Source organism: Ochotona curzoniae, unplaced genomic scaffold (genome assembly GCF_017591425.1).
Source record: "Ochotona curzoniae isolate NIBS_2020 unplaced genomic scaffold, NIBS_Ocur_1.0 contig_2688, whole genome shotgun sequence".
NCBI classification, from domain to species: domain Eukaryota; kingdom Metazoa; phylum Chordata; class Mammalia; order Lagomorpha; family Ochotonidae; genus Ochotona; species Ochotona curzoniae.
In genome coordinates, this window is record NW_024465553.1 from 10,896,327 (window position 1) to 10,918,183 (window position 21,857).

Sequence of the window (21,857 nt, forward strand, 5' to 3'; positions counted from 1 at the left end):
GATCTTGGAAGTAAATTTTATATATGTATTTTTCATTACATTTGGAAACATGCTATTTTCCCCAATTATATTTGTTAAAATCAATTTTTAAAAATTCTGCTTTTCCAATATTTGTCAAACTGTAGTGCAGTAAATTGAGTCCACCTGTCACAGCCTTTCTGGAACATAATTGGGTGAGATCTTACACAAGAGTCAAATTAACAATGTCACTATTGGAGGAGTCTATCAAAGTCTCCAATTTGTTTCATTATATCCTTGTCTGATCAAGTCCGTGTGAATTTAAAATTTTCTAGTTCCAAGGAGTGACATGATAACGGGAATCAGCTGGTGAAATACCCCAAGCTACCTTATGCTTTTTGTTTTATGTTACTGACACTTCTGTAGAACTATTCAAAGGGATTACTTACACTTATAATTCATTATGATGTCATTGATTTTCTCCTGGAGTATATTGTCCAAATCTATAACGTTCTTATGGTTAATGTATTAATTCCCAGTTTCTTTAGAAGAAAAAAATTACAAAACCATCTAGGGTAGCAAAAATCCAACTCTGGTAGACTCATGTTTTCTTTATATTCAGTGATAAATTATTATGAAAGTAAGATTACATATATATCAGCTGCCAGATGCAAACCTGCCATCATCACGTGTGATCAATCAAGCATATTTTTTCTTTTCTTGAAATTACCAAGCATAAGATGTATTACTCTGTGATTTTTATATCAATCTGATACAGTAACAGTGGCTGATGTCTGACTTGATGAAATTGAGTCTTAACCTTTTAAAGTTAGTTACTTGTGGTAGCTGATTTGGCCAATAGAAGGAGAGCCAGTTTTTTTTAAACAAATAAATTCAACTTTTCTTTTTTGGACCTTTAAAAAAGGATAAGAAAATATTTTTTTAAAAAATTCATGCATTGATTATTAGAATGCCCCTTAATACTTCTCATGTAGTGAAACGCAAGGCGTTTCTGATGATTTGGCTTTGTAAATAATATTTGTAAAATTTTAAGTGTCTCGTTATTATCTTTTGAACTATAAAAGCTTGCATATAATTCAATAAGAAAGAAATATTATTTGTTCAGTTTTATCATGAACTAAACATAAATGGACCTAATAGGTTAGACCATAGCTTTCTGGTTAAATTTTGCCTTCTAATGACCCTCTAAGATTGTGCTCATTGTGAAACATTGTATCTTTCGTTGTTGTTGTTCCTGCCATAAACTAATTGCTTGAGTAATATTCTTCACTAAGTAGACACACATAACATCTTTGGAAAAGATAAAAAAAATAGGATGGCAATCTGAAATAAGAAATTAGTATTGATAAGAAAATTACTGGCCTGATTTTACAAGAATTAATTCACATCATTTGCATAAAAAAGAACATTTTGATTACATTAGAAATGTTTCAGAGACATTTGATTGAATGTACCAAGCTAGGGTCCAGCTCTGTGGCTCAATACACTAACCCTCTGCCTGGCAGCACTGGCATGCATCCCATTTGGGTTTCAGAGTCTAGTCCAGGCTGCTCCACTTCTGATCCAGCTCCCTGCTTATGGATTGGGAAAGCGGCAGAAGATGGCTCAAGTTCTTGAGCCCCTGTGCCACTTGGGAGACCTGCATGAATGCCCTGGCTCCCTGCTTTGTACAGCTCTGAACATTATAGTGATTTGTAGAGTGAACCAGCACATGGAAGATTCCTCTGTCTCTTTGTGTGTCTCTCCTGCTTGGAACCCTGCCTTCCAAATGAAAATAAATCTTCAAAAAAATTAAACAGGAAAGAACAAAGCTGATGCAAGGTAACTAATACTAAGGGAAAAAATAAAATACATGCAATTGTCTATCCTCTACAGTCTTAGACAGGAATATAACCTGCTAAATTCAAGGCAGACATGGTCTATATTATATTTACATTACTTGCTTTCTCTTATTGTTTCTCTTAAGACCATCTATAAGAAAGTCGTTCTAATTAACCTGACAGTCTTCACTGGCATTGTTTTTATTTTCCTTCATATTTATATTTAGCGGCTTATAGTATTTAAGGGTGATTTTACTGACCTTTGTCAATTTTAGGATAATCGAAACAGGCTTATTACTCTAACCAGCCATATGTTAACGATTGAGGAGCAGAACAGTTTTAGGAGAGGTGCACAGAAAAGTCTTCAATACCTTTGTGAGGAGTAACCAATCTTTGTGTCCTACCTTGTAAGGTATATTGGAGTCCAAACTGACTTTTTCCTGTCTGTTCTAAGCTTTCCTTATTGGTCTCTCTCTGTCTATCTGATCTTATTTTGGAAGCTCCAGGGTGACCCTGATGGTCATTGCATGAAAGAATGAGGAGCCAAAGTTGGAACTAAGTAAGGACCAGAGAAAGTTCCTCCCCTGAGTCCCGATTCACTGGCATTCTTGATCCCCTCTGAGAAATAAAGTGATTGGCCAAATGTAGTAGTATTTTCTCTCCTAAATCTCCTCAACAGGATATAAAAGGGATTATGGTGTTACAAACTAAAACTGATGACCAAGTGTACTTCTTCAGCGAGAAGTTTTCCACCTATAGAACAGGCAGATATCACTCCCTCTACCCCAACTGTGTATTACTCCTTAGTAGTCAACCAATTTAAAATTACCCTGGGTCAGTCAGTATTCTCTGATACTTTGCTCTCCCAATTCCTTCAATCTGTACTGCAGAGTTCCCAAACACAAACCATAGTCTTTCTCTCTATCTGAGAGTAAATTTTAGTTGTCTCCAGATGTGGAGCATGAAGTTTCTGGGAGATAACTTCCCTCCCTCCAGAGGCTATTCTCAACCAGTGGAAAATGGAAGGATGAATACTCCCGTCTTCTTTCTTCTTAGTGGATTAACGTAAACACTTAACCACTTCTTACTGGTTTTCTCCCTTTCCTTCTGAGGATCAAAACAAGCATTCCTATCAGTTATGCAAGACTGAAAATCAGAAATAACTCCTAACAGTTATGCAATTCAATCATGAAATGTCCTATGACTTGCGAACACATTGTTTGGGTAGATCGTTAACTGGATTTCTCTGGACTGCTGCCTTAAGAAATCAACTAATACAATGTCTTATCTCCTGATTTCCCACAGTAGAGTCCAACTGATAGATCATCAGTAAGATAAAGCTATTTCCCTAATATCATTTGAAAGTTTTCTGTATGATGTTTCATCCAGGTGCTTTAAGCAGATAAAACCCTGTTAATGCAATAGGCAGTTTTCTGGCTGAGAAGATGTCTGATAAATCAATGGAAGTTTTTTCCTAAATCCTTCTTCCTAAATCCTTGTTTCAATATCTGCTTTTAGGGAAACTGAAACCAAAACAAATATATGAATTATAATTAGAGATTATAATTATAATTATAATTGTCATGTGAAATCACTTCAAAATCTTTGTGAGAAATAAAACTAAAAATAAGTTTATTTTGATACAAAAATATTTTAAGAATTATACCTGCAGGGAATCTCCATAAAATATGTGGAAATGTATGATGCAAACAAAATATGTGAATTTAAAATTTTTACACCCAAATAATGTCATACAATGTCAGTTTTCCATAAACATTTTAAAATATTCTTGTCCAATATCATTAGATCAAAGGATGAGAGTGAAAGGAGTATACTCTATATAGTAACCTAGAGAGTGCCTAAGATGTTTATTTTTTCTTAAAAATAAAATACTTAGGTTTGTTTTAAAGATAGAGTTAGAAAAAGGGATACCTCCATACTGATTCACTTCCAAGATGATCATAACAGCTACAGCTGAGTCCATCAGGAGCCAGGAGCTTCTTCTGGGTGTCTCACATGGGTTCAGGGGTGCAAGACTTAAGCCATTCTCCATTGCTTTCCCAGTCCCTACCCAGGTTGTTGGATCAGAAATGAAGCAGCTGGGACAGCAACCCAAGCCCATATGGATGGCAGGACTGCAGGCAGAAGGTTACTCTGTTAAGCCATCACATAAGTCAGGTCTTTGCTGACAATCAAGAAGCACATCCTCACCGTCCGCTGTTACTCATCTTTTATATTAGTGTTATGATATAAACTTATTTGACCATATTTATGATAATGCAATTTATTATAGGAACTTGATGAGCTATTTATGAATTGATGACTTAATAATGGAAATACATTTTTCATGACCATAAAGCACCTTGATGTTTATTACTTGCTAAGCACTAACTGTATGGTTCCCTCTAATTAATATGTTGGTCTAATGCCAAAGTAACATTTTGCAGTGAGTTTAATCAGACAGGGCTGTGACCTTATATCGAGAGGAAGACCCCCCTCTCTGACTCTCTGTCTCTCTTTTTACCACATGTGGACAGAGTAAGAAGGCTGTCAGATAAAGATCAAGAAAATCCTTACCAGACCTTGGCCAGGCTGCACTTTGCCCTTGGACTCCCAGTATTTAGAATTATGAGAAAATTATTAGCTGCTATTTAAGATACCCTGTCTTTAATATTTTGTCAGAGTAGCCTGAAATACATAATAGTTATGCATTTTTTTCTGTCTTTTTAATGTTTAACTCTGTTTTTCCCTTGTCCTCTTCATGAACTTCATTGTACTCCACAGTGTTTGTCACAGTCAGAGCACCTAGTACTGATATCTCATGGTTAGCTTTTTCTTTTCCAACAAGATACAAGTGATTGAGCATCCAGCCTGTTCCTGGAGGCATTTGTGGACTTCTTAGCAACCAGGGACAGAATTAACCTAAAGGATTAAAAAGAGCAGAGCCAAACATTCGTGTGTCAATGCATACTTGAGAAGGCATTTCTGTCTGTACGGAAGTACATCAGGAACGGCAGGTCGTGGTCTCGGTTACATAAGTATCCAGCCTTCTTGCAGAATCATTCCTAGACTCACCTGAGGTGATCATGACTTCCGGTTTTTGCAGATACTGGCCATTGCATGGCTTCCCACAAAAACAGTGCTTGTATTTCTCCTGTTCTGGCACACTTGAAATTACAAGTTGTTCACATATCCAATCTGGGGTCGGATATCTGAATTTGCCTCTCTACCATCATTAACAAAGCTTTTAATATATTTTTTTTACTTACATAAAATTGTTTTCTATTTAAAGCTCAATGAGAACTGCATGACTCCTTAGAAAGCAGTAGTAATAATACCTATAGCGTGAATATTCACAGGATCTCTAGTTTTGGAAAGAGAACAAAGAATCAGTTTCCAAGGTGGTGACTTACTTACTTTTCTGTAGGTTGAATTGTGCCATTCATTTTACAGTTTTTATGTTGCATTCTGAAGCCTGGGTATCCTCAAATATAACTATATTTGAATATAGGTTCTTCACAGTGGCAGTTATGTTAAAAGATCACTTGGGTGGGTCTCGTGACAATAAAAATGGCATCCCAATAAAAAGGGAGGAATCAGAAACAGAAAACTTCTGGTTAACATATCATCAATAACCCCCTATAGCGAGTGGAAAGTTCTCATGTCCTGCCACTTAAGGCCACTGCTTTGGCATCTAACAAATCTCCTGTGTTCATAGATTCTTTCTGTCTCACCTTCTCTTGGATCTAACTTGTCTGGCTCCTCCCTAACTCTGATGGTGGCAAGCGTGGGTGGTGGTGGAAAGTAGAAGAAAATGAGGAGTTTAGTGGAGGAGGGGGCTTATTGTGTCCTGCCCGTGGAAAGCCTCCTCTTCACTGCACGGTGAATTCTTACCAAAGACATAGTATGTAAAACAAAAAGAGGAATGAGGCAACGCAATGGGCTAATTGTTTGTCAGTGGTGTCAGCATTCCATATGGGCTGTGTGTATCCTGGGTGCTCCACTTCTGACCCAGGTCCCTCTTATGACCTGTGAAAGAAGCAGAAGATGGTGCAAGTCCTTGGGCCCCTGCACCCACGTGCAGATCTGGAGGAAACGCACAGTTCCTGGCTGCAGATTGGCTCAGCTCCAGGCTTTGCTGCCATTTGGAGAACAAACCCACATATGAAATTCCTCTCTCTGTAAAATCTGCCTTTGAAGTAAAAGCAAATGAATCTTAGAGAAAGAAACGGGAGAATGAGTTTCATGTAGAAATGACAGCCTGAAGCTTGTAATACAGATCTGGAAGTAAAAGAAGGGTTATAAAATAGACGTATGGTCCTGAGAATCAGTGAAAATCTGAGAGCAGATCAGACTTTCTAAAAGTTTTTTGTATTCAGTAAATTTAGACAGCTGAGGGCAGAAACCAATAAAGTGACATTTAGAGGGCGGGGAGAATAATGGCATTTATTATCTATCTATTAAGTGATAGGCGCTACGAAGATAAGAATTAGCATGAGGATCTCAGGCACCATTCTTAGTACTTTTTAAATATCATCTGCAGTCTCTCAAAAATTATAATTGAGCAAGTGTTATGATTAATGCCACTTCTTCACTGAAGAAATAGAGGTCCTGGGAGGTTATAAGCAGGTCGTGAAGTGCAAGTATGCAAAGCCAAGTGCTCTGGCTGCAGAGCCTGTGCTGATCAGGAGCAGACTGTGGCCACTGAGTGAGCAGCTGCCAGCTTTAACTGCCGACAGAGTAGCTTGGTGTGATCTTATGCTTGGGGCCTCCTATATAAGAATTCCTAGAATACACACTAATGTTAGGTCAAGCAAATTGCTGAAAGGTTCACAATAGTAAAGAGAAGTGCTTAGAGTGTTCATAAAAATGGGTGAAATCCAAATGAGGTCTGTAGTCAAGATAATAGGATTTTACCAATGCAGGTTTTTTCTGTTTTTTGGTTTTTTGTTTGTTTGGTTTTTTTCGCTTTGAAGGACTGGATTGGATTTCATCTTGTTCTCTAAATGAAAATCTGAGTAAAGGATAAGCAAGACTTCTTTGTACTATTTTGACTGCTTTTGGTAGTTTTAAATTATATAAAACTTGAAATAAATGCAGTGTTTTAAACCCAGTCTAATTTTGCAGTATATACACTTTTACAAGATTGACACGCTTATTTTCAAGAGGTTCAGGAATAGAAAATGCAGCAGTGAACAATAAAGAAGAGAAAAAGAGGGGTGAAAAATAAATAATAAATCATATAAAATTTATAAACAGTGTGTGGCATTTTAAATGCATTCTGATCCATTCACAGCGAGTTTCTGATGTCACAATTGTAAATGTTTTTTATAATAAGGGAAAAATTCAAGCTTTTATGAAGTTGAGCCTTATAGGTTGTTAATATCAGTACCAAAAAAGATAACCCCTAGGGCCCTCAGAACCCTGACTCCACAGTTTTTGAAATTCTTATTATCAGGACTTCGAAAAGAACTTAAACAGATTTTAGGGTTAGAATGGACACGTCACAAAGTCAGGCATTCAGAAACTTTGTTGGGAAAGTGAGTGGTTTAAAATCCATGCAGTGTCATGCCACAATAGAGGCAAGTTTCAAAGGTCAAGTGGCAAAAATAGGTGAAATGTCACTTATTTGAAAGGACAGAGAATAGGCAACAGGCAGAGTTGAAAACAAGAGAAGGTTGACAAAGGTAGATGAGAGTAGGAAAGTCCTGCGCATTCCCCTGTCCTGCAAGGAAGGAGTTGACAGATACATAGAAATGAAACCCTTGCAGCTTGTGGTCATCATTGATGTTCAATTTCCATTTGTATTCCGTGGAAGGCCACCCCAGTGCCCAGCAAATAGACATACCAAAAATAAGTACTTTAGACTGATTTCTGAAAAAAACAGTTCTAAATGTTATCACTCATTTCTCAATTAACATAACCTCACCTTCATCAGACACCTTGTCCAAGAAGTGCTCTGCCTTGAAGAGGCCTATACACACTCAGTAGAGCGCTGATAAGACTCAGATTTGCCAGTTATGGAAGGATTGGAAGAGACAATTGCACACAGCTGTTAAAGTTTCCCGTTGCCTGCTGCTGCTTTGAGGTAGCTGTCAGAGCTGGTGCAACCTGTCATGCTTTCCTGGGCTATGCTTCCATTGAATAGCCAAGACCATCTCCCTACGAAGCGCCGTCAAGAGGCATAACATTTTCAGAAATTTATGAATGGATGCTTTGTTGTTGTGTGTCCCTTCACACCACCTTGTATGCTGTTCCTTTCCCCGAGGCATCCTCATCGGGCTCCTAAGAGTTAGCTTTGGGGCTGAATTCCCAAGGCAACGCTGGAGCTTTTGATGGGTGTCATGCCACTGAGATGAGATGGGAAGATTTGAAAAGAGGGGAAGTCAGGTGTGGGATTGCAAGAAGCTGTGTTAGGTAAGAGTTAGCAAAGCAGGGCAGTTCCACATGAGCTTCCAGATATGTCACGGAAAATGTTTTATTTCTTTTCAGGTGTTAAACAAAATAATTTTTAAAAGCAGCTTAAACTGGATGAAGTAAGCTTAGTACATTGTTGCCAACTAGTTCTTTTTCTTTGGAATGAGAAAAATCTTGTTTACTCTAAGAGTTGTGCAATTCTGAGCTTTTGTTGTTCAAGGAGGACAGGCTCAAGGAATAATTAATTTAATGAGTGCTTAGAGAAAGCATCTCATATGAAGGAGGCTTGGGTTTCTTAAATGAAATAAAAACAGGCTCTAATATAATTGAAGTTTTCAAAGTCAAAAATGTGTGTGGTGAAATAGTTATGTAATAAGATATCTATTCCAGATCTCTCTTGTAATAAATCCCATTCCCTCTTTCTCTCTCTGCCACCCTTTTCCTCCCTACCTTCCCCAGACCCTCTTATCTTTCTGTAAGCCTGTGTGTTTTGATGTCTCGTTGACTGCCTCCTGCTTCTTTAATTTCATGATTATATCATTAGATGTGGATTCCTTTGTATTTATATTGTCTGGCATTTATTGTGTTTCCAAATCTAGGTGGTGGCAGTGTTTGTCAATTCCCAGCAGTGATAAGCTAATAACCCTAGAGCTTTCTTTTTTCTTTTTCCCATCCCTTCTCTTCTCTGCATGTGGAACTCTGAATTGATATGTTCTAATGTCTCCTGTCTCACACACTCTCGTTGTGCTCCCCTTTTTCTCCCTCTCTGAAGCACAGCACACATTCAGCCTCATTGTAACGTTAGCGTTCACTAATTTTCCCCTTAATTCTGTCTGATGTCAACTTAGTGATACTAGTTTTTTCGACCATCAGTATGAACTCTTATTTAGTGAGGTTTAACATGGGAATCCTGTGAGACATAAAGTTTGATTTGTTCCTCTAAAGAAAATTTGTTTTTGCTTCCCCCAGGGTACATTTGTATTTAATGTTAGCTTGAGATGTTTGAATATTCAGGCATATAGTTTTTCTCTTAGCCAGTTTATAAATTGAGGCAAAAATAATAGTTCAGTAGCTTTTTTTACATGTAAAATAATGCTTTTCTGTCTGTGCTTCCCTTGCTTGTATCCTTTTTTTTTTTTTTTTTTTAGTGTGCTTGGTGTAGGACTGGAGCCAAAGATCTCTAAATCTTTATTCTAATTCTGTCCAAAGCTTCCATGCTGAACTCCAAGTGGACTTTCAGTCCCAAATGGCAAATGCTCTTAGAAACCTCATCATTTCAGTTAGCTATTTCTTCTCCTCCTTTGGTCTTCACTTCTGACAATCAGAGGGTTTTCTTTTTTGGTCTTTCAAGTTCCTAAATGATTTTTAAAGTATGTTTACTTAATATCATCCTAAAAACTATTAAAAGCATTTGCTGATATCTGTATGTGTATAACAGAAGTTTTGTAGAATATTATTTCTCAGGATAACTAGTTTACACTATTACTAGAAATGGTGACTCTTCAGCTGTTTTGAATGAAAGAAATTAGTAAACACTTTCAAATATGGTATAAAGGAGATTATTTGTAAGAAAAAAAAGAATGTGAATGATAGGTTCATTAATAAGCCATGAATAAGAAATTGCAAATGCAAGAATGACTTTTAATCCAAAAAAATACATGGCTGTTATGATTTTGGACAATTTGTTTATAGGACTTTTCTAATTATTGAAACATGTTTCTGATAAGAAAATGTATCTGATTTTAAGCATTCACATTTTTGTTGCTGTTTTAAATGTTAAAATCAGCTGTATTGCCCATGAGTCACCTTTGACTATTTTACTATTTGCAGAGGGAAATGGTACCAATATTCAGCTTCATGTGAGACCGACTAATGTGAGTTTAGGGAAACAGCGTCCGTGTGCTTCTGCCCCATCAGATCCAGTAAGACTTCAGGAAAGAAAAGTAAAACATCATGAAGTCTTTCAAGGTTGCACCTCTATATTTCTAATATATTCTTTGTTAAAAATAATACTTCTCTGTCCAGTATCCTTTTCTGCACACAGCCAGTGGTCTGAGACCAAGAGTGTTGTAAGAAAGAAAGCATGAGAGACATTTCCCTGGCGGAGTTCAGTTAAATCTCATAGTTCATTGGCTCGTGTGACATGTGTCAGTCCAGAAAAGACCTTCAAATAGAAGCCAAATTAGACAGTTATCTTGCTACAGTGTCTTCAAAATCATTGTTAATTTTTTTTTAGTGGTGACCTGACAGATTTCGTTTCTGCAAGTGTCCTCTTCCTGTACGGTATTGTATGGCAGTCTTAGAGATGATTTGCTTTAGATCACAAGGAATGAGGATTTGGGTGTAAACTGCATCACCAGTGACAACTCACATGCCTCCTACCGAATCACTCAGGTGTTTATTCTTTCACAAATTTTTAGGCTTTCCATGGATTAAAATTTTTCAGAAACACAGATGATAATAAAACAGTTTTGTTCATGGGAATGAATGAATGAAGTTTGAATTCACAATTGTGTATTTGATACATCATGTGGAGGCATTTATTTCCAGCTGAATGTAAAGTTGATATTTCACCCATTACTTAGAGCTCAAGTTCATATAGTTTTTTTTATTATTATTAAAAGATGTTACTTGCTAGGTATTGTCTGAGAAATCACTTAAAGAATCAGCCCAAAATCAGAAACTTTCCTCAGTAGTATATTTTTTCATTTTATAACATTAACATTAATTCTATTTCAATATAGTGCTTAAAGCATGTGAGATAATCTTTATACAACTTAATTATAATATATTAAACATTTTAAATATTTTTAAAGTTTGATTTTGCATAATCTACATTCAACCTCTCTTCCCCCATATCTAGTACAGCAGGACTCTCTTAATTCTCTTTCTCACATATCATTTTATGTACTTAGAGGAAATCTCTGTTGACCTAAATGAATTTGACAAATAGATTTAGCAGATGAACAGATGTACTTAAAATATAACAGATGGCTATCCATTTCTTAGGTGAAGAGATTTATACCCACTTTATCATGTTACAAAAATGGTAGATTTTGTGACTTAAGTGATACAGAAAGTTTTAGACAATGCTGATAGTACCATTTCATAGGTTAAATGACCTTAATATTTATTAAATTTGAAATACACATTGGGTTATATAAATCCATTTTCCTTAATGGTACAGGGTGCATCAAATACATGTGGTGAAGTGAGACTTCTGAAAAGTTTGATGCTTTTAAAAATATTCTTTAAATGATGAGTGCATTTATTTAGATCCTGTAGATTTCTTGTAGAATGTGTGGCCTTTATAGGGTTAAGAGAGAACAATTTAAAAACATACAATTAAGATTTATTCATTAGAAAATTGAGACCAAATAGTTAAGTGAGTGACACTAACCAAGGTCTTACAAATAGTTTTTGATTGTTAAACATTCTTTTGTTTCTTCTTTTCTATAGAATTATTTCTAGCAAAAAGGACTATTATTAGGACAAGTAGGAATGAGAAATACCTATGAAAATTCAGCTGCAGAACCTAAAATACCATAAAGCTGTGCCACTTTTTGGAATGCTGCTTGTCAAATGTGAATTTAGTAGATTTTGAGTTCATTGAACTCGCTGTAGCTGATTTATAGTCTTTCTATTATTTTGAGAAGCTTTAATTCTATTTTTATGTAACAATAATGTCACTGTTTAAAACATAATATGAATTTTAGGGCTTGAAGCACAATTGCAAATATGTGTTAAGCATCGATAAATGGGAAAAGTCTTTAGAAAGTTCATGAAAATTCATATTATTAAATAGCTGTGCATGAATTTAAATTTTTATTGGCATTAAAATAAATGTATCTTTTTAATATCATTGTCCCAAACTTTTTAAAGTATTCTCATGTATTGGAACTGAGGGTTTGTGACAATAGCACTTTCCACCGATATGATTAACTTATAATTAAGACAGAAGCACTTAGGGATTATGGCAGGCACCATTTTCACCAGAACCATGATTAAAATCTGTAAAACTCCTTAAATCCAACACTCACTTGTTTATATTTCGTAACTGTTTTATCTGTATTAAAAAAAACAACTCCTGGCTGTTCCCTATCAAAATGCTAATATTTGGTGTCTGGTGAGAGCACATCTCATGGATTATAGATGTCGTATTGGTGCTGGATCCTAATGTGGTAGAATGGTTGAGGAAGCTTCCATGGACCATTTATAAGGCCATAATTACCATTCAAGAGGGCTGCATAACCTAATTGTTTCCAGTGATCCCAGCACCTCACACAATCAGATTGTGGGACAAATAACAACAACAACAACAGGAAACAACTATGCTATATATATATTACCACTCCACCGTAAAAATCAATGAAGTCTTGTCATGTGCAACAATATGGGTGGAACTGGATATTATTATGTTAAGTGGAGTAAGTTAAGCACAGAACAATAATTATCGCATGATTCCCCTTATATGTAATCTAACAAAAATGGTAATCTTTTGGAAGTTACAAATGTTATGATTTCCTTCCAAGGAAGGAGTGGAAAGTGGAAGTAAAGAAAGAGGAGAGAGAAAGGTTGATTAGCAGGTTACTAAGTTTCAGTGAGATAAAAGTATGACATTCTAGGGTTCTGTTACATAGTAAGGTAGCAATAGGAAGTGATACTAAAATGTGTGACATGTGTATTAATATTTTGAAAAAGTTTCGTTTTATATCTAAGATAATGTTAATGTCTAAAATAGTTATTTTTAGCGCTCAAAACTCAATGTGAAATACGTACAAAGGTAAGTGCAGATGTGAAGCTGGAATACTTCCTTCAGTAACATATTTCAGTAACATTTAGCTGAGAGTTACATAAATTGGTTCTTCAAAGGTGTGTTTTTCCCTACGCCGTTGAATGGAGCCCAGCTTCCATTGGGAAAAAACACACTTACGTCATCAATCCGTAACTGCAAGGGAAACGGGTTAGTCTAAGCTGCCAGACAAGAACCCGCAGGGATCAGGAAACAGTGTCTCCCACAGCAGCTGTTGAGACAGGCTTCGGACAGCGTTCAGTCCATGGCCCTACTCTGTATTTTCTCCTTTTTGCGTGATAAGAGTGAATGAATTTGTAGCCCAGATTTGTCAAGGAATGTCTATAATCTACCTTACAACTCTGAGGACCAAAATTGTTGCTGATATGCACAAGGATGATATACCACACAGGGAGGCACACTGGAAAATCACCTCCCTCTGTGAGAACAAAAACTACCAAGCTGGAACTAAGAATTATCGAATGCAATACATTACTACCTGAGAAATATTTGGAGGAAAGGCTGCTAGCTTGCTGGCAAGCGAAACAAACTTGATTTTCTAAAGTAATGAGAAAGATTAACAGTAATTTTACACAGGTATAATCACTGCTTGCTGGCATTTATCAGAAAATAGGAAAAATATGCTATTTATAAAACATAGTCAACTATGTGTTCACATTCTGGGCCTTAGAAATCTAATAATGTATATTTGCAGCCCTCACATGTAATTACATGAGTGAATGCTTTAATAGTCTTTTTTATCATTAATAAATCCAAGTTATTTACATAATTTGAAACTAAAGTAAATCCAACCAGAATCTTATTAGGTGCAATCTGTGGAGAATATATGAAGCTTTAATGATTTTCAGTCATATGGAGTATTTTAGTGTCTCTGAAAGTGGTAATTATTGTAAGCCAGGGAGATAGAGAACACTTTAAGACCCCAAATAGAGGCTCCCAATTAAGTAATTAACCTACCCACATTTCATTAAAAAATTTTTGACTAGCTCAAAAATTTCCCTTCAGAAAAATTTTTTTTCAGAAAATTTTCTTTCAGAAATTTCCTTCAGAAATTTCCCCTTCAGAAACTGTGCCATTTTACATGTCTCCAGACTTCATGATCACGGTTATCGTGCAAGATAAGCTAACTGGCAACATATTTAATATTATTTTAGAACTGATAGGTACATTCTGCCCTGGAAATAAATCCTCTATCTGCTTTCCGGAGTCATCAGAATTGTATTATTTCAGGTGTACTATTTACTTATAATCATTTTGTTTGAAACAATCACTGCTAAGTGCAGTTAGTACTGTAAGGGATTTTAAATAATACTCCTCATTTGTTTAAGTTAGTGTATACAACCTATAGAATTCAGATGGGATAGAATCTTTTTAAAAGTTATGGAAGTTTTTGATTAGGCATAGAAGTACAGACAGAAGAAGCTATTAGAAATGTGAGGTGCACTTGAAAGAACCTTAGCCCCCCAAATAAGATCAAACAAATGGAAAATTTGGATGTCATATTTATAAATTAGACATATTGAGGGTGTGAAATTTTCCACCACTAGTTCATTCAGTTATTCCTGCTTAACAACTAGGACAAGATTTCTGTGCCATATAGCACTAAACATTTATCTGTCACGTGTCTTCAGATTACTTGGAGCCGTTTCAGTAATCAGAGCTATGCTTATTTCATCCTTCCAAAGTTTGCCTCAGCATTGGCACTTACAGACTAGACTTGACTGAACTTGGCAACTTAAAACAGTTATGTTTGAAGTTTGATTCTTAACTCCCTCATCCTCTTTGAACCACAACTTGCCAGCACACCATATCGTGGAAATGGTAGTACACAAAAGATAAGTTGAAATATGTGCAGCTTGTTAAAACTTAAGAAGGGAACTGGTTCCTGCAATCTCCCACTTGCATTTTACTGACCAAATCAAAGCTGACCCCAAATCAAAGAAGATTAGTATGCAAGCTTCATCGTAATTGACAGAACATCATCATAACTGGATTCTGCTTGAGTGGAGTAGGGAAGGAAGTTCTTCCAGTGAGCTTCTGAGTTAGATGTAGAAGGGTGACTGGCTGTATTTCTGATTTTTTTTTTTTCTTTGAGAGGGAGAAAGAAGGAGGAGTGGAAGGAAGGAGGGGGAGGGGGAGTGGGATTGAAAGAGAGGGAGAGAGAAAAGAAATGGGACAGAGAGAGAGAGAGAGAGAGAGAGAGAGAGAGAGAGAGAGAGGAAAAAAGGGAGAAGAAGGGAGAGGCCCTCATCTGCCTGTGGGCTCTGCGATGTCTGCAAGGCTAGGACCGAGCCAGAGGCAGGAGCCTAGGAACCATTATCCCAGGAATCCAGCTGTTTGAGCCTTACCTGTTGCCTTTCCAAATGCACACCAGCAGGGAACAGGAATTAAAAGAGGGGCTGGTATTCCAATTCAGACGCTGCCGTGTGAGATGCAAATACCTTAAGTGACATTTTAACCACAAGGTTAAACATTTCCCCTCGTTTCTACATTGGTACATTAAATTTAACATGTATCTGCATTTATACACTGCAAAAAAAAAATACGAATCATGAACTTGGCAACAAAATAAGCCTCAAGAAATACCTCGAAGAAGAATCTTCGTGATATTTTTTCTGGCCACAAAGTCACACTATCAAATATAATTCAGAAAATGATATGCCACAAAATGAGGATCTGTGGGATTCAGTAAATAATATGTTAATATAGGGAACAGGACAAGCTCAGAAGGTCACGGCTTTCCAGGAAGCCAGTGATATCCAAAAACCATATGATTTGTGCCCTTGAAAGCTCTTCACCTATAATTAAACTGTATCAATTCACCATACAGGAAAAAAATTTAATGGAGTGCTGGAAAGCGTCTTTTGCCTGTTACAAGAAAAGCCCTATACTCTTGGTATAAATGATTAGTAGCGGATCTGTGGCAAAGTTTATTGGCAACCTGTTAACACAATGCCACTGATCCTCATAAAGTTAAATTTACTTCATCTCAATGTGCCCTATTCTGAGACACCATTCCTATTATATTGAATTGCAAAACTCTCCATTTTAAGGAAATATTTGTGAGCCTAAGTAGGGATATTTTATTTTGAACTTCATCAGATGTTATGAAGTTTTGCTTTGTTGAAATCCGAAAGTCAGAATATTCATGTGGTGTTTTTGCATTTTCTTTTCCTTTTTGAGTTCTCTGGCAAGAAAGAACTGGCTGAGTATTAGGGTTTTGGCAGCAGCAGCCTGTACTAGACTCCCAGTGATTATTTTGAATGAAAGAAATGACAGAACATGCTGACAAAGACTGGCTAGACACTCACCAAATCTGTTTCCCTTATTCTGGGGAATAGCTTTGCCACCAGTTCCAGTCCCCGTAGCATTTATGAATAGCCAGCAGCCGTGCTGGCGGTACCTGCAGCCGAAGTGGTGTTTCGTCCATCTAGAATTGGTGCTCTAAGCTTGCCTGTGCAAGGCATCCCTTTGCCTTTTTTTTGTGTGTGTGTGTGCATCTGATGAGCAGATTGTGCAATTTATTTTTGAACTTTTATTTCTTGACTATTAGGTAGATAGAACAGCATAAGCCAGTCGCATTTACTCATTTTTTTTTTTCCTGAGAGCACTGAACACTGGTTCTTGTGTTGATTGAGAAGCCCTGTGGCTACTAGAAAAATGGATTTCAGGATAGGGTGAGAGACTTCCTGATGGCACATGAAGTTACTCAGAGCTGTTTGCTTGGTGGGTCGAACAAGACGTGGTGACTATGTCTCTTGTGGTGGACTCTTCTCTGACTCAAGTCATCTTCTGGCAGGATTACTTTGAAATACCAAGGGCCAGAATCTTTCAGAAGTTCTTATTAATGTTCTTTACTTAGGAGTTAATAATTCAGACAACACATTAATGTATCCCTGTCAATGTATTAGGGGGAACAATGGAAAAAATATCTCAAAAACTTTTATATTTTTTGCCATGTTTACATAACAGGATTCTAGTTAGAAATGATAGTCACGTGATTTCTTACTTCCAGCAGTTTCAGCTCAGCCTCTTATCTGTTGCACAAAGACGTACTGTTCCGTTAGTAACTTCAGAGTTCATATAATAAACTCTCAATGTTCTCATTTGTGCAATAAAAAAATCTAACTTTGAAACCAATGCACAATAAGTTGATCGGGGAAATATATGAATGACTTTGCCATCCAATAAAGAGATGAAAAGAATCATTTCTTATCCAACAGATCAGTTAGTGATGCTGAATAAAAGCACCTGATATGCTCGATACTTCTGAATAATGTTTGTGGTACCAAAGAAAAATAGAACAATGATGCAGACCAAGATTGATTAAATGGGCCACGTACAACGTTTTTCTAGTCATGTCGGAGTTTAAAAGTAACAATAATAGCTGTCATTTCCTTAGACCCTGCAATTCTAAACTGCCTCTATATCTAAATACCATCTTTTTTTCCACAAGGTGTGTGCTATAATTCATGATTTGTAGATGAAAGTCTGAGAGAACAAGTAACTTCCTCAAGGTCAAAGACACAGTAAATTGACTGACCAGAATTCAAGTGTAATTTCTGCTGTTTTCCCCATGCTATCATAAAGAATATCTGACAAAACCAAGTGATGATAAGATAGCCAAAGTGCCTGGCTGGAGCAGAGCTGGTGTTTATTCACTGCACATAGTCTTCTTTCATAGCACCACAAGCAAAGTATATTTTTCTTTTAAAAAGCTTCAATTACCATACATTGTGGTTTTAAGCCAAGCTGGCATATAAAGGGACCTGCATTTTCCTGCATAAACATTTAGATTTTGATTTAATGCATAAGTTTACTCATCCAGCTGCTGCTGTAAGCAGTTGTTGCCCTGAGGCTGGGATCCCAGGTCTCATGCTGTCTCCCAGGGAACTGCACATTAACTGTTCACAGGAGCTCTTACTGGAGAGGTAGGCAGAGGGCTTGGTTGAGGACAGAAGCAGCAGCTTTAGACTGACTTTTTGGTTCAAAAAATTCTAGACCTAGAAAACTACCTTTGATGTTTTCTTTAATTTCTTTACTGAATTCACTGTGTTTGAGGAGGAAACTCAGGCACTAAAATGTCATGCACTAAAATGTCATGCACTATACACAAAACCGCAAAACAAGTTAATAGTGAGGCTGGATTCATTTGACTCCAAGTGAAATGCACTTTTCATTCTCCATTAATTTATGTGGTGGCTTAAATACTCATGAACAAGGAACGTAAAATGTAAGCTGATTCTGATAAAACCTTTGTTTTTTTAATAACACTCATTTTTGGAATTTATAAAGTGCCCTCATGTGTGCTATCTGATACTAAGACAAATGTCAATTTTTATCTTTCACTTCTGCTTTATGTTAGCTCAGAATTACGTGTGTTAGGAAAAAAGAGACACTGCAATGTTAAGGAATAATGAACAGCAGGATCTGAATACATGCATTTTATTTATTATGATCACAATTCTTGTCGTTTTTTCTAAAATGAATCATCAAAATTATATTTTCATGGTTAATTCTTAGGAAATGTTGAGATAGCATCACTTGTGCAAGAGTTGAGTTCTTCCAGAATGTTCCGCTTCATGTGGAAAGATAAAGATGATTTGAATGCAGGGATTGGCAGGATGAATCCAAGCATGTCCCTGCAAACCTTTAATAAAGATACTGCCTCTGTGATGTAGCAGTGAGTTTAATTTGCTGAACTCATCAAATGAACTCAAACTTATTTCATATCTGTTTTTGCTCTAGGTAGTTAACTATTATACTGCTTCCTACCTTTTTTTTTTTTTTTACAAAGGACACATACACATATACTTACACATATACATATACATTCACACATGCATATTTCTATACTTCATCATTCAGGCTTAATTATAAAGTGCATGAGGTCAAGGAACAGCCAAGTGGTTAATCCTCCTCACGCAAGAACCAGGATCCCTTATGGGTGCCAGTTCATATGCCGGCTGCTCCACTTCCTATCCAGTTGCCTGTTTGTGGCCTGGGAAAGCAGCAGAGGATCCACCTGCTTCTGGCTTTGGATGTGCTCAGCTCCAATCGTTTTGGCCACTTCAGGAGTAAACCAGCAGATGGAAGATCTTTCTCTCTGTGTCTCTGTCTAAATATGTTTTTCCCGTGAAAATAGATAAAACTTTTGAAAATGTACTATGCATATTCTGTGATTCTTGCCCCATTCACACCCTCCCTCTGTCAAGCCTCCTGTCCCAAAAAAGAAAAAAAAAATTTAAAGGTTTGCTTCATATTTATTAATAAAAACGGCTATCAAATGACAGTTTTTTTAATGCCATCATCTTGTGTTCAAAGAAATCATGAAACATGAATAACTCAAGTAAGATAGGGAAGAACAATCACTGCCAAGTTTTCCATGGAGTTTAGTAGTTTGTTGACTTGGCTGATCCTTTTCTCTTCCCGTGACGCTCGTGGGAGAAATTGTGCCCTTTCCACCTACAGGCAGCAGCCTCTCATGAAATTGTTAGTTGATGTCAGCACATAGAACTGACAGAGGAGCTTGGATAAAAGATTAATTATTTTTCCATGTTAATGATTCTTTATTTGTGGTTTTTATGCTTATGTTTGTTAACAGTAATTACCTCTCCTCTACTGTTTATTTTTAATGAGTCCCTTTAAAACAGGAGCAGTAACTACTGTAGGATTTACTCCCTTTTAGTTTATCATAGGCCAAAAAGAATTCCATTTCCTCCAAGAGAAAATGAAAATTGCTTTAGTGAGTGAAAGAAAACAGAAAAAAAATGCTGGCTTTGAAAGCATGTGCATGGGATTTGGAAATGGGAGATCGATCAACACACTATACCATGAACACACTAGACCATGTTGATTTGACAACACACTAACCCAGAAGTTTAGACTGATGTGTCCAATTGTTGGTATGACAATTAAAATCTTGACTTTAGGATGCCAATAGATGAATGAAAATAGACAATTTATAATAGATTGCATGTCTCCATATACTGCAGTATTCTGAATCTTCCTTTCCCTTCTCCATTAAACACTTGGAGGTCCTACTTGAAAGAAGTATACTTCTATTAAGCGAACTGTAATAAAAATTGCAATGAAGATACTGTAAAGTTGATTAGCATTTTTAATGACAGTGTCCTTCAGTGTAGAACAGTTACAAAATGAATGGTTCATACATATGAGTTTATATGATGCTAAAAAGAGAACAATTACAAAGAGCTCCAGAAAGATGTAAGTGCAACAAAATAAGTCAACTGGTCTTCAAGTACATTCTTTTGAATAATGCTGTATTGTAATAATGTGTATTGTTACACATATTAATTGCCAAAAGCAGAAAAGGAGAGTACAGCATATGGTGTGGTGGGAGAAAACGAGGACCCCTGTTATAAATTCCTGAAGGGGACTGTTTGAAATCAAGGAAATCAGAAGGAAGAATGTATTTCACTTCCCCGGAATGTCTTACAGATATGTTTTCTTAAGTCAAATTCGTCATTGGAACCTGAAAATAAGGAACTGGAGAGTAGTAGCAGATACACTCACCCCCTAGGTAAGCGAGTGAGAGAGCCGAGCCCACTCTGAATTCCTCAGAATGTGAAAAGAAAGTGCAGTAGCAGAAGCAATATGGACAAATGGGGGGTGACTAAGAATTATCTTACAACTCTATGAACAACGTACAATTGATGTCTCTGTTGCTTCTCAATATTAAAAGCGAGGCATGGAAAGATGAAATACATCACTTAAGTGCCAAGTATTAGAATACTGCATTGTATTTAAGTAATAGTATGACCTGATCACTTGTGTTTGTACCATACATCATCCTTAAGAGTTTTTACATTCTGGGTCATGTGGGATTCAGTCATTTCCATACATGACAGGAGTGGTGCATCTTTCTAGATAGAGGTGCATGTGAAATGAGCTGCTGTAGTAAAGTGGGTTAGGTCACAGGACATAGGCATCCTATGTGGGCATGGCTTCCAGTTCTGGAGGCTCACCTTCTGATGATACAGCTCCCTGTTAAAATGTTTGGAAAAGCAGCAGAAGATGGCCCAAGTTCCTGGACCCCCTCAATTTTTATGGGTGAGGCAGATGAAATCCCTAGCTTCTGCCTGGCTGAGCCCTGGCCCTTGCAGCCATTCGGACAGTGAACCCGCTGAGAAAACATCTCCCATTCTCTCTAGCTCTGTAACTCTGCCTTATGAAATAGATGAATAAATCTTAAAATATATATTTCCTTCTTAAAATGTTGAAAAAATAAAAGAAGTGAGCATCAGGGCTCCTGTTGTGACGTGAGTTTACATTTCTTCTAAAATTTCTTCTATTATTGTGGAATATTAGTAGACTCCAATGTCTCCCACCATTTCTCCATAACTTTAAATAGGCAGCACTTGCGTTTTAAGATGCCACAAGGTTTAGGAGACACCATTGTCTCTCACCTTTTGTCCATAACTTTACAGGGAACACTCTTCATTGATAGGTATACAGAAAGATAGAAAAACAGCAAAAATGTTGAAGTATTAACATAGAAGGAAGAGAAATAAAATTAATGTGAATTAAAGCTTCAATTGGATATTTTCCTTTTTAGATTGGGTTAATTCATGTGCTTGATTGCCAGGTACTATTTTTCTCTGTAGATTATTAGATTCCTATCTCATGCCCAAACCTCTTAAAAATATCTTGATCCAAATCCACAGTCAAAATAATGATCAGTGCTCAAATTGTTGATATATTTTGTGTTAAATCTTAATTTTTTTAAAAAAAATATGATTTTAACTGGTACGAATGACTCACCCAGAACAGTGTAGTTTAATAAATGCATCTCTCTTTTTAAGTTA